At 38.1% G+C, this 13,433-nt stretch overlaps 1 protein-coding gene across 3 annotated transcripts in view; it reads right to left on the bottom strand.

Moving 5' to 3' along the window:
* CRACD (capping protein inhibiting regulator of actin dynamics) overlaps nt 1-13,433 on the bottom strand; it is a 127,132-nt gene that overhangs the window by 60,349 nt on the left and 53,350 nt on the right. For all 3 annotated transcript variants that reach the window (XM_061472917.1, XM_061472907.1, XM_061472923.1), the window contains exon 2: nt 5,158-5,277. The gene's annotated coding sequence lies outside the window, so the exon portion shown is untranslated. The remainder of the gene's footprint in view (nt 1-5,157; nt 5,278-13,433) is intronic.

The following is a 13,433-nucleotide window of genomic DNA, read 5'->3' as shown; positions in this document are numbered from 1 at the left end:
CATTCGTCTTTCTGTAAAACATATATCCAGATTAAAATAACAGTTTAAAAGGCCTCGAGGAGCTTTTCTAGTGAAACTTGCCTATGGGTTACATATTTTTCATACTCTTGCTTCTTCTCCAGAACCTTTCGCTTTGGGGAAGAAGTCTTGCTTTTAGACAACAACATATGCAATATGGAAAAAGAGCAAGATATAAACCAGCACTATATGACATTTTTTTATCCTGAGTTATATCAAGAAAAATTAGCAACCTCAGCAGGACCCTGCAGTGGGAAACATTATCCAATCAGAGCAGGGTAGTTCAGCTCCCTTTTCTACTTAATGATAAAGATGATGGAGCTGAAGAAAGACCTCATCTTGAAGACACCTCTGCCTACTGCCAGTTGCACACCTCCAACAAGTTCAAAGAGTGCAGTGCAATGTGAAGTAAAAATAACAGTAGCACGTGAAGCTTTTAAAGGCTGTGTAAGTCTCTGAACTGCATTTCAGCTGAGAGATTCATTCAGATGGAGGGGAGGAAGGCCACTGCGAGTTTTAAATCTTTGAATACAGACAAGGTAGTCAGTCTATCGCCTGTACTGAATTTAACGTGCTGTATTAAGCTCTTATACCTACATAGGTGTCTTTTCCTTTTAGAATTCTCTGAAGAGCTTTACTGCCCTCCTTCCTAGTTAGCCACTAACGCCCAGTGAGCTTCCAGCTCAAGGAAGCACTAAATTATATTTCAATTAAGTATGTGATTCTCTTTTCCTGAATTAGGGCTTATAAAAATATTTAGCCACTGCTGGATGCTGGACATCACAAACACAAATAACACTTTAGCAAAGTCAAATCAGGATTTGTGTTAGGTTTTTGCCTGTCCCAAACCTACAAACCTGAATTCCTGAGTACTCTTAAGATCATAATTTGAACTTTTAAAACTCTAGTGAAGGGGCAGCCATACAAAAAAGTAATTTCTGGGAATCCTTTAATTGACCCAGTTCTAAAAGTACTAGAGGAAGCATAAATCACCTTTTGACCTCAGATAATGTTGCTATACACTGATATTCTCTCAGAATTCAGCACAGAAGAAATCAAAAGAACGCAGCCCACAGCCTAACTAAAGCTAGGTAAATAGCATAAGCTCCTGACATTGGTAGGACCACAAAAATAAAACTCCAAACAGAAATGAATCTAAATTTTGCAAACAAGACTTCTGGCCGTGTGAAAAAATTTACTTGAAACAAGAAATATTGAACATGTTGAAAAAAACCACTCAAGCTTCACAGTCTGAGCCCTGTTTTGAAATACAAATTGCTCCAAAATACTCCTGGTGAGCATGGAAATCCTGCTTGGAACTACTGAATCTAACTAGAAATAAAAATTTTAATTCCAATTATAACTTGGTAATTAAAATAAAGAAAAAGATTTAATTAGAGCTAAGCAACACTACTGCAATCTAATAATTCCACAAAAATTAGCTCTGCCTTAGAAGCTCTTATATTCCTTTTACCAAAACTCTTACTTTATATTACATACAAAGTTTCAACAACATAGAGGCATCTAGAGGCTGAATATAAAGTATAAATACTGTAGTATAAATACTGCTCTGATTTTAACATAGATATACCATCCATCTTGCCCGAGGGAAGTAAAAGCAGAAAAAACTATTCTTGCAAAATTATCAAGACAAGCTTTTGCATCCTGGGCAGCTTCCTGGGGAAACAGAGCAGATGCAAAAGTTAACTAGCTAAGTTAGATATTGAGAGGCTTAAGGAACATGAAAAATGTGACATGACAACTTGTTTTGTTCATTTGTTGTTTTACTTGTATTTGTCATACCATTATTTCAAAGGAAGTTGATCAAGAATAACTGTTCTTCAGCATGACATTGTTGTCTTTCAGAAGAAATTTCTGTGGAGGAGCTTCACCCTCTCTAGGCTTTCTTGGAGATCCCAAAACTGTCAGGTGTAGCTACCTCATTGTAACAGATCTACCTACTGCCTTCATACTTCCCTGACAGTAATAATTAAAAAAAAACCCAACCCTCTCAACTTCCAGAAGCTTACAGGTCTCCAACCTGATAAACAGTAGGCATGAATCTCACAACTCTTAGAACGAGAATGAGTAAACACCTAGACTCAGAAACTGGTAGCCTCCAATGTTGGTCACAGGCAGAAATACACAAAACCGGGAGATTTTCTGGATGATAGAAGAAACAAGTATCTGAAATTTACAGCATAGTTTTCACATCATAAAAATATTTGACTAAATCTTTTTGATTTTTTATTGTAATTATTGCCCCACAACAATTAGCAGATGGATTTAACCACCCAAGTTTCCTGCTGCAATGTTCTGTCCGGTTCTGCAGATGGTGTGATATTCTGAACTAATTACTTAACTGCGAATCAGAAAATGCTTTCTTTCCATGGAAGTGTAAACATCATTTCAGATTGTTGCAATTCTCAGGTCATCTTTTTGGTTGTTCTTCTTTGGTCATGGAGGAGACAAGGAAGTTGGTTCCTTCTAAACAGGACACAGGCTGGGGAGGACCATGCAGTGGGCAGACATAGCTCTAGTAAGCACAGATGAGTGTTTTAAAAGAGTTTTTCACATGGTGCGAGCATGGTGCTACCCAGCTGAGTTCTACAGCTCACCACCTCAGGTCCCAGCCCTGCACAGCCACAGGTACTGGGGAGGGGGCAAACCACCATGAGCAGCTTTCTCTGGTGTGTGAAGTCACCCCTGCACTGGGCCAGCATGAGGACATGACATTGCTCTGTACGAAAGCAAGCTAAGGCTGAGTTGCAGAAGAGCATGAAATCAGAGTCTTTTTACAGTGAAAGACTTCCTGGCTGGTTTTGTGATAGCAAATTTGAGGAGACAACCAGTTTGTTCACGTTAATAAATATGTAGAGAGTTCACAAATCAAGGTACTTTTCACATTGAGACATTATAATTATCAGGAAAATTCATTACAAGTGTAGCATAAAAAAAAGTTTAGAAATCTAGAAAATTAACCATGAACAAATGTTACAACATTATGTTGACTAATTCAACTGTATCTTCTTGGCAGGGCCTCTTCTTCATTAAAATCAGGAAATAGAGTATTTGCACAGCTAATTATTACACAGTGACTTATTTCACAAATTCCTTGTTTGTGCTTCCACTAAAGTTACTGATACAATTAAATGTATCCATAATCATCAGTTATTGTAAGAAAGAAATCAGAATTGGGTAAACAGAATAAATGAAAAGAAGAAGAAGAAAATATTCTAAAATTATTTATGACAAGGAGAATCTTACGGATAAAGCAAAACCTCTACTCCTGGTACGAATTATTTCCTATTAAAGTTTTAGTACTATTATCTGCTGTAAAAACCAGAGTATTTTAACAACAGGATACGGGGGTGGGTTACAAAAGAACACTGGGTACGCTGTCAGAAAGAAAACCTAGCTTTAATTCTCTTGGAAGAAAAATTATGTGCAAATTCTGTACAGAAATGTATGTCTTGCATACTTTATTTATGAAATTTGTATTAGACAATCTGGAGATGATGTTGCAACTGACCACACTCATAGACATGCTCTTTGAATATTTGTATTATAAGCCAACAGGTATTGTATTTTACTTGGCAAAGTATAAAATGTGTTATTTGAAAACTGCCAAATTGTATGCAAAAAATGAAGTCTATTAAAAGGAAACAGAAGATATCTCAGAATCTGTAATCCTTACAAATGCCATGGAAATATGAAGTTAAAAAGAGCAAGTAAGAAGCATGCCACATTCACAGAGTACTTTCCATTGCACACTCTCTATCTTTCTTCTTTGAAAAAATAAGACCATATTCTACCCATAATAGAGAAACAAACAATGTCTTACAAACTGGTATTTCAAAAACACCTGTGTACCATCTGCTGAGGTGAAGTAGGTTTTTACGACACAAAAATGGCCCCATGACTATGACCATCTCAAGAAAACAGAACCTTTTTTTCTTAACAACAAGCCAATGTATTCCAGATGATAATTTCAGAGGAGTTGTCAATGATATCTGCTTATCATTCATTCTCTTGCCACATAACACACCAGACAAATGTACATTTTGGGAAGCAGGAGGGTTAGAACTAGGTGATCTTTAAGGTCCCTTACAACACAAACCATCCTATGAAAACAGTCACAAGTAAGGCAAGACTTCTAGTTAACGAACAGCTTTTATTAATTTACAGGGTAATGTTGGTTAGACAGGATAGATTCTCTAAACCACATAAATAAGTTTGAATAACAGAACCATACTGTTTTGTGCAACTGAAACTAGTTTTATAGAAATGCAGTGTAAGTGTAGATGAAGTCACCGAGCAACATGTTTGCCCTAGGAACACATTCAAGAATGGCTGCTTTAGAAAGAAACTATTACCTATCATTTGCAATTCCAATATTCTTCCCAGGCCCTTCCCCTTACTCTCCCATCCTCTCCCTCAACCCCCCCCCCCCCAAAAAAAAAAAAAGGAAATTAAAAAAAAAGAAAATCTGAATTGGAAAACTGCTGCTGCTGTCATTCTGCTTTCAAAGGAAACATTCACAGCACAGTACGTTTTAACTGCTTTCTGCTTTTTGCAATACTTTTCGTAACTGGAGCATGCAAGAAAGTAGAGTCGTAAATATTTTGCAAATAAGCAATCAATCCAAAACCTGGTAGAAAGTAAGACAGTGCAGATCTGTTCTGATAAAAGACTAAATGATGGACTATTACTTAGTACTAATTCCCAGTGGCTGCATTCTGCATGCCGTTATCTGTCTTGGCAAAATGATTGTTGCTTGGTAGAGTGGAGACTACATAAATCTCTGCCTGGCTAAGAATAACAGCAGCAGTTGAAATTAAAGAAAATATTTAACGTTACTGTGTGCAGTACTTATTTTCTTTTTTGTGTCAAAATGTACACAAAAGCTACACAGAAATTAGTTTTAAGTGCACGAACACATGCATTATATTTTTCGTTTAATATGAAAAAGGTTTTTTTTGATTTATAACTTAGAACATGCAGGTCAAAATAAGAAATTTAGTATCAACTATTATCTAAATTTTCCTTTCTTCCTTCAACTTAATGAGTTGTTAAAAGAAGACACCACTTATAGTGTTACAGGATCAGCAGAAAAACATTTCCTTACCTTTTTTAAAGATGGGATGTGGTATCCTCTAATTTCCCACAGTCTTGCACTCTCTCTGAAATGGGGATTTTCCTTCAATAGAAGTGATCAGAAATCAGGGACCAGTGGTTAACATCCTTCTCCCAGACTGCCTAAACATAAGGGGAAAAGAAAGAATTTTAGTTCATCTTTTCCTAAGCTAGCCTAGGAATATATTTTTGCTTTCCATCTTTTGGGGGGTGCTTGTAAACTGAGCAGTTTTTGTCTGCCACATCTCTTGTAAATGGTTTGAGATGTCTGCAGTCTAGAAAAAAAGGAAAAAAAATATTGAAACCTGAGAAATTTTCATGAGCTTCAGATTTCCCTTGGCAACTTTCATACAAAATGGGCTTTCTTTACTCTTTGTACCCAGTGAAATAGCAACACTTACTTATTTTTCCTTCCAAACAGTCACACCCTGCAGTTCTAAATCAATTAGATCTCAAGAAAAATATGGCACTGTTTTTACTGAAGTTTTGGCTAACATAAAAATGCAGTATCTGACCCCAGTTTCTCAAAAGGGAAAACTTAACAACTTTTAGAAGTTCAAATGTGAGTTTATCATAAGTTTAATTTTCCTTCTACTAGAGTATGTAAAAATGAGTTCTAATCAATTTTCTGGCAAAAAGCATGAAATATCTTTATTAACCAAAAAATAAAAACTTATTACAAAACCTCAAACTATAGTAACTATTCAAATACACTGCAAAATAGGAAAAAATTAAACAGGTGAAACAACTTGTAAAATTGCACAGAACAATTGAATTACTTTTTCAAAAGGTTTTTTGCTTCTGTTTTTACTATTTTTTAGTTTTACATTGAAAAATTTGAAACCAATTCTGCAATTTCGAGCAAAAGTGGGATGTAAAAGTTTACTGCAAATATTTTTACTCTTATTAGGGATTGTTATGCTTCATTTTGCATATAACTACAAGTAAGTATTAGACAAGGATTTTGAAGCAACTGTACTATTCCCACACCCTAGTAGTTATTAAATAGTATTTTCTATGTTTATTCATCCTTATACCCTCAGCCAGCTGCAAATAAGATTATTTTATCAGATCGATGTAATTGGAGTGTTGGCTAAATCATGCTTCATTTGATAAGACAAGGATAAATGCATTGCTTGACCATTGGGAATGAAACAGAACACTTTGAAGGCATTAAATTGGGGGGTTATCAGTCCCAGTATTCAGCTACTGCTACACTTATGTTGGTGAGCACTCTCAGGCTGCCAAAAAAGACAATCCAGATCAGTGCTGATCCTACAAAGGCACCTGGAAGATGGCAAAGTCTGTTTAAGCTGAGAAATGAGAAATTAGCACTCAGTTGACTCTGCACCGCTCATAACATTCAGGATGTGTTCAAGGCGTGAATGAGATATGAAAGAACAGCATGAAAACGTCCCAAGTTTGTCGAGACCAGTTTAAAAGAAAAACAGGACTCCAAAGTCTCAAACAACAGATACTTGTGCATCACTGGAAAATCCAGATGTTAAAAATGTCATATACGCACATCAACCTCAAATCAAATTTTCACATGTAGGCTCGACATTACCCTCTTGTTCATGGGCACAAGATGCAGTACTGAAACTAGCATGTGCAATGGTTTGAGCATGGAAAGTTTGTTGCCTGCAACAGGAGATCTGGTCAATGCTGTTCTAGCAAACAGGAAGGAATGTATTACGTTTTCACAGAAAAGCCCTTCTCCCTGGTAATCAATAGTCAATACAAAGATCCCTATTAGTTCATAGTTGTAAACACTGTGTGCAACCAAAAGCCATTTCCAGCATAGCCTCTCTGAGAGTCCCTGCAGACTGTTGCTAATTGGCAGAGCGGAGAACACCTCTCAGTGGGACTGTGATAATTTCATATTTCCCTGCCCTTGCTGCACCTGACTGGCTTATGCTAATGGTCATGGCGCAGCAGACACTGGGAGTTCAATGCACCTGAAATAAAGAGCCTGCTGTAACCAAGAGACTTCAGGTCTATCACCTTGCATACATCCCAAGGACAGCAGTAAGTCTACTGGTGGCTGCCATTATGGAGAGTCAATTTTCATTATGCTCGTTGAGGTTTTGAAGAATGTGAGCAACAGACCAACCTCTTAATTTGTTTATTGTTCTTGAAAATTGGATTCTAAATGACTCCGAACTCCTGGGTATAATACACTCTTCTATTGTCCAAGGTGCAAGAAAAACAAACTTGAACCAGTCAGCATTGACGATTAAGTTCAAGAAGCACACAAGGGGATGTTCTGGTAGTAATAAACAGAAAAGGTCCGCCTTCTCTTTAATAACACTCTTTTTCTTCTCTGGGGAAAAAGTGGAGACAGGTGGGTAGGGAAATATTTCTATGAAAAGAAGGATAGGACAGATTACAAGATTTGGACCTTGAAAGATTATTGCAGGAAACTATTTTATATTGTCCCTTTCCAATGCAGCTATAAAATTCAATGCAGAATTGGAAATATGTATTTACTGCAAGAAAGCTAAGCAGACCCATACTCTGCTCACACTTAGGGGAAAATTATTGTATCCCACAGTAATAAGTAGCAGACAGAAGCAATGATATTAGGCCCTAGAGCACATGAAAATCTGGCCAGAATGGAAATCAGGAAATAAAAAGTTGATTCAGTTTCTCAACATTTCGCTGGAGGACACAGAGCTCTTCTCTACATTTTGCTATTTCACAAACTACACTTTACCTCAAGACATAATAATAGTACAAAACGTTAGGATAGAGAAAGGCCATTATAAAAGCAGGTCCTGGAAAATACCTACCTTAATGCTAGAACTACAAGTGGTAAATTGATTAACTCGTCTATTTTCAGCATCTCAGACAATAATTGCTCTTGTACATAGACCACGAGGTTGTTATTTCACTACACAACACAAAACTAGTAGGCAATTAAGTATGGTAAACCATCCACTAAAGGTCCCTGCTGTATCTTTTTCCCCTGTGTACTAAGTACCTATTTTTCTAACTGCATGTTTCACCTTCTCAGGATAGCTAAGTAACATTCCAAAAGAAAAACATTATGTTCCACATCCCACAGGTAAATCTAACCAACATTACTCAACAAATGCTTTTGTCATACGCAAAGAAATCTTCTGATTAAAAAAAAAAAAAATTGTTTCTTATTGGAGAAATATAGTATCAACAACTTCTGAAAATAGCAATAGAGTATACAGTTATTTTGAGTTAAAATACGGAAAGCTGTGACTCAGTGTTTTATATCATGAGCAAGAAGATGATCCCCTCTGTGAATTGCATGGTTTCTCTAGAATCTGGTAAATTATTCTGCACTAATTTTAATAACACCTATAATTTAAAGTACTTGGTACACATAAAAAATATATGGAAATCAATTAAAAAAAAAACATTTTTTCCAGACTACCAATAAAAGCTTGCAATGAGTTGTTAGCTATGAAAAGTAATGCGATCCAGAAAAGTACCTTGGGCATTTTGATACCAAGGTTTAGCTGTTGAATTAAAACCAAAACCAAAAGAACCCTTATGCACTTCTTTGGTGGCCACTGAAACATTCCTTTCTCTGTACCAGAGACTGAGACGGTTCTGTGCTGCACACCATACAATTCCATTACTTCGGGTTATCCTCCCTGACAAGGCATCACATAGCGTGCACAACTCCTCAAAGCTAAGAAAATAAACAATCTCCAGAGATCATATTAGATCATGTTAACATTTTATCATGGTGCCAAACTTAAGGTTAACTCCAGCCCCTGCAGGGAGCACAATCCCCTAACATGCATGTGCGTACACACACACACAGAGACAAAGAGCTGTGAAATGGCAGGTTAAGTTTATCTAACACTACTTCCTTCCCAAACTCAGAGGTCTGAATTGTTCAAGGAGAATGAATGCCCTCACTGCAACTACTAGGACATGTAAGAGAAAACTAATGTGCCAGGAGATATGATTTGATGTGCCCTTACCTAGGTTTCTGAAAATTACAGGTTTTAATAAAATGCGTAGTAAAAGCATCAAAAATAATTTTATTTCAATAGGGGCTACTGCCACACACACTTGTAAGTGCACCTCTACTATACATCCACGTAGAGTGAGGAAATCATGTTCTTGTTCTACATGCAGAAAATGATGCCCAAACATGGTAAGCAAAGTGTGTTTGGCCAAAATTAAATTCCTTGTATGCTTTCTTGAGAGATAAATAAGAAGCTAAAAATTCAGAATGAGTAACTAAAAGAACTACAAGTAACAGAAAATGTAAAAATCATGGTTAATAAATAATACCTCAAAAAGAAGCTCATGTATCCTTGAATAAGAAAGCTTTAGTAACTTAGCACATCTATTATCATCTACATGTATTGTGTCCTGGAATGTTAGGATATCACAAAAATGCCATTTAATTCATACATCTGCTTGGTGCATGCGGGAAAACCAAGCAGTAATAATGTTCAGTTTCTAGTTTTCAATAGTGGTAGAAGTAGCAGTGGAGGATCCTCCCACATCTCCTTACACCATTATTATCAGCCATGCCTTGCAAGGAACCCTCTTTTGGGCTGCAAACCCATGTAAGAAAATTAAGAGGAAAAAGACCAAAAAATCTGAAAAATATCTGATCTTGCTATCAACAGCATTCCACAAGCTTCTGGACAATACCTGCCGGGGCATGTAACAAGTTGGAAAGATGTAGAAGATGTAAAGACCATGCCAAGCTCTTCCCAGTGATACCCAGTTGTGAAATCCCCCATCCTGGAGATATTTAAAACCCAGTTGGCCAGAGTGCTGGGCAATCAGCACTAGGTGACCCTGCTTGAGCAGGGGGTTGGACCAGATGACCTCCAGAGGTGCCTCCCAACCCCAGCTAGTCTGTGATTCTGTGAAAATGGGAATGAAGAGACAAGGAGAGTAATTTCCATGCGTAGGAAACGATAATAGGAAAACTTTCGGATTATTTTTTAAAGTACAACCCTATTTATCACAAGCCAAATAATGACATGAGTAAATAGGATAAAATTAGATTAACCTTGACAGACCTGCAGAACATTTGCTGTTGACATTGTAATTTTCCTGGGTCAGACTGACACCATTTAAAAGTCATCTCTCCAGTCCAGCTTGTAGAGATAAAATTCAAATGCATGCAAAAGACTGAGTAAGAAGGAGGCTTTGATCTTCCAAATGGAAAGGTAGGAATAGTCTTCTCGGAAAACCAGCCAGACCTTAATATGAAAAACATAGATTTTGGAGGGGCAACCAGTGTGCAGTGCACACACACACACTTCAGCTGTGTTCCCTGCTCACGTCTGCACTCCTTCACTTCCCCCCAGCACAGCCAGGGGCTGTGAAGGTTACATTATATTATAGATTATATTGAAAGTCATATTATATTTGCACAGGTGAGTGGCAAAGCTGCATCAAAAGACACTGGGGGACATACTGATGGGTAAATGAGATTGATCTGCATGGTATTACTGCTGACAAAGCATGGAAAAGGGAAAACTCACTTGAGCTTAGGGGAGATTGGTGGCAATGCAGTAAGAAAACAGGTGTATTTTTGCAATGCACTAACACGAGACAGTGCTGTAGCATAGCCAGAGCATGCTGTAGTTCTACCTTTGCTGATGTTGAACAGCAACTAAATCAAAATAAAACTGTAGTTTTCCCTGTGTTGTAGGGTGTTGGAGCGAACTTCTCTGTCAAACTACCTGACCCAGCTCTTGGATCATGCTTGGCTAACCTCAACCTGCCCCAGCCACAGGGGCTTGCTCAAGTATGAATCATGGTAAAGTTTATTGCAGTGTTTAGTTACACTGGCAAAATTTTAGTGAAAAGTGGCAAGGAATAAATAAGAATCTGACCTCTCCCTGGTCTTAGGCTTCTCTAATGCACAGTTTATATATAATCCTGTCTTCAAAAGAGGTAGGGATTTTTTCCTTTTAAAACAACATATCATGTTCTTTCTCAAGAACCACAAACATCTTCAATTCTAATACACTCTGAAAGAGAAAAATGTGAAATATTACCATTTCTTCATTTCACTGCCAAGATCTACACTTTTGCTTCTCTATGTATTGTGCCAATTATAATCTCTATTGCCCAGAAAAATGTGCATGCCTGCTTCCCTTGAAATACCTTAAACAATTAGGCAGGTCATCATCTGTTGCAAGATTCCACTGCCTTGGAAGGGTATTAAAGGGAATTTAAATGAGACAGGATAGTGACTTTGAAAGACCTTCTGAATATGTTGTTCATGCACGAGCACCACCACTGAGGGAAGACAACCAAAGGTAAAGATTTCTGTACAGAAATTATAAAAAGGAAAAAAAAAAAAGAGACAAAAGAGAAAGGGGAGGTTTGTCTGGCTGGCTATTCTGGCAGAGCAGAAGAGATGTTGTCTCACGTAAAGTCACTCAAATGAGCCAATGCTTCTTCACTGGACGACTCTTTAGGGCCAGCAGCTCTGTCGTTGACATGCTATTATTTTTTCTTCTCTGCAGAGAGTAGTAACAGAAGTAGCACTTCACTGGCAGTCTTCATATTGTTAACATAAGGAGAAAACTCAGCTAAGGGTCATATTAGATGCATGCAATGATTTTAGCTGACAACTGGTCTAAGCTGCCTTTGCTGTACATGTAAGAACTTGTTTTCCAACTAGCAACACAAGCAACTCAAATGCAGTATTTTTCCACCTTGCTCCAGATAGTTTTTTAGTCTGTTCCAATCTGACAATTTGACTCTGAAACTGTGGTTGATGGTTACTAACAGCCCAGTATATTCATCCTGATAGGTGTTTTTTGCTTGCTGTCATGCTGCAATTCACATCTGCTTCTCTCAAACTAATGTACTGTTGCTTAAGTGGTAGCAAATAACACAACAAAGTTTGTGCTTTTCCCCTCTCTTGTACTGCTGTTACCTGGAAATTAAGAAGTGAAATTGCACAGATACTTGGCACTCTTTCCCTGCAAGAAATCTGTATGCAAAAAGCTATGTTGTCCAGACAAGATTAATATTGCTTAGTGATAATCAATTGTTCCATCCCTGAAGAGTTTGTAACCTTCTAAATGTTCTCTCTCACATATGAAAAGAGAATGCAGAAAACTGAGTGGTGAGAAACAATAGGTTCCCTACTTGCTTCTAGTTGTCCTAAAATGATGAAATAAGAGGTGTGCAGATCTCAAGAGATAGGAAGGAATGAGGGAAGGAAATAATTTGCTCTATAAAGGTTTGACAGTTTCCTATCAAACGCAAGGATATAGGCACAGCTACAGGTTGGGCAAAGAAGAGATTCAGAGCAGCCCTGCGGAGAAGGATTTGGGGGTGTTGGTTGATGAGAAAATGAACATGAGCTGGCTTCAGTGTGCGCTTGCAGCCCAGAAAGCCAACCGTATCCTGGGCTGCATCAAAAGGAGAGTGACCAGCAGGTTGAAGGAGGTGATCCTGCCCCTCTACTCTGCTCTTGTGAGACCTCACTTGGAGTATTGTGTGCAGTTCTGGTGTCCTCTACATCAAAAGGACATGGAACTGTTGGAACAAGTCCAGAGAAGGGCCACGAGGATGATCAGGGGACTGAAGCACCTCCCGTATGAAGACAGGCTGAGAAAGTTGGGGCTGTTCAGCCTGGAGAAGAGAAGGCTGCGTGGAGACCTCATAGCAGCCTTCCAGTATCTGAAGGGGGCCTTTAGGGATGCTGGGGAGAGACTCTTCATTAGGGACTGTAGTGACAGGACAAGGGGTAACGGGTTAAAACTTAAACAGGGGAAGTTTAGGTTGGATATAAGGAGGAAATTCTTTCCTGTTAGGGTGGTGAGGCACTGGAATGGGTTGCCCAGGGAGGTTGTGAATGCTGCATCCCTGGTGGTGTTCAAGGCCAGGTTGGACGAGGCCTTGGGTGATATGGTTTAGCGTGAGGTGTCCCTGCCTATGGCAGGGGGGTTGGAACCAGATGATCTTAAGGTCCTTTCCAACCCTAACTATTCTATGATTCTATATTGTTTCTCGCTTAGGACTTTCAATGTTTTTTGTGTTTAATAAAGCACCACATGCTGTGAAAGACAGAAATTGCATGGGTGTTTACGAAAAAACAATTCTGCTAAACTATAATAAAAAGTTTAAAGGCGGTAAGAGAAATCACATAAAAGGGTTTGAGAACATTAGTTATGCTAAAGCTCTTATTTGTGCATATCTTGACTCTCTGGTTTACCCTTCTCTAGAAATGAGCAACACCAAGTACCATGGAGCAATTTTTCTTTCAATTCTGTGACATTTCCCTGAACAAAATATATGAC

This window comes from Pezoporus flaviventris, unplaced genomic scaffold (genome assembly GCF_033815535.1).
Source record: "Pezoporus flaviventris isolate CSIRO_AGI_PZ_B2104156 unplaced genomic scaffold, CSIRO_AGI_Pfla_v1 ptg000002l, whole genome shotgun sequence".
NCBI classification, from domain to species: domain Eukaryota; kingdom Metazoa; phylum Chordata; class Aves; order Psittaciformes; family Psittacidae; genus Pezoporus; species Pezoporus flaviventris.
Note: the sequence above shows the minus strand (reverse complement) of the source record. Positions and strands in the feature narration are given on the sequence as shown.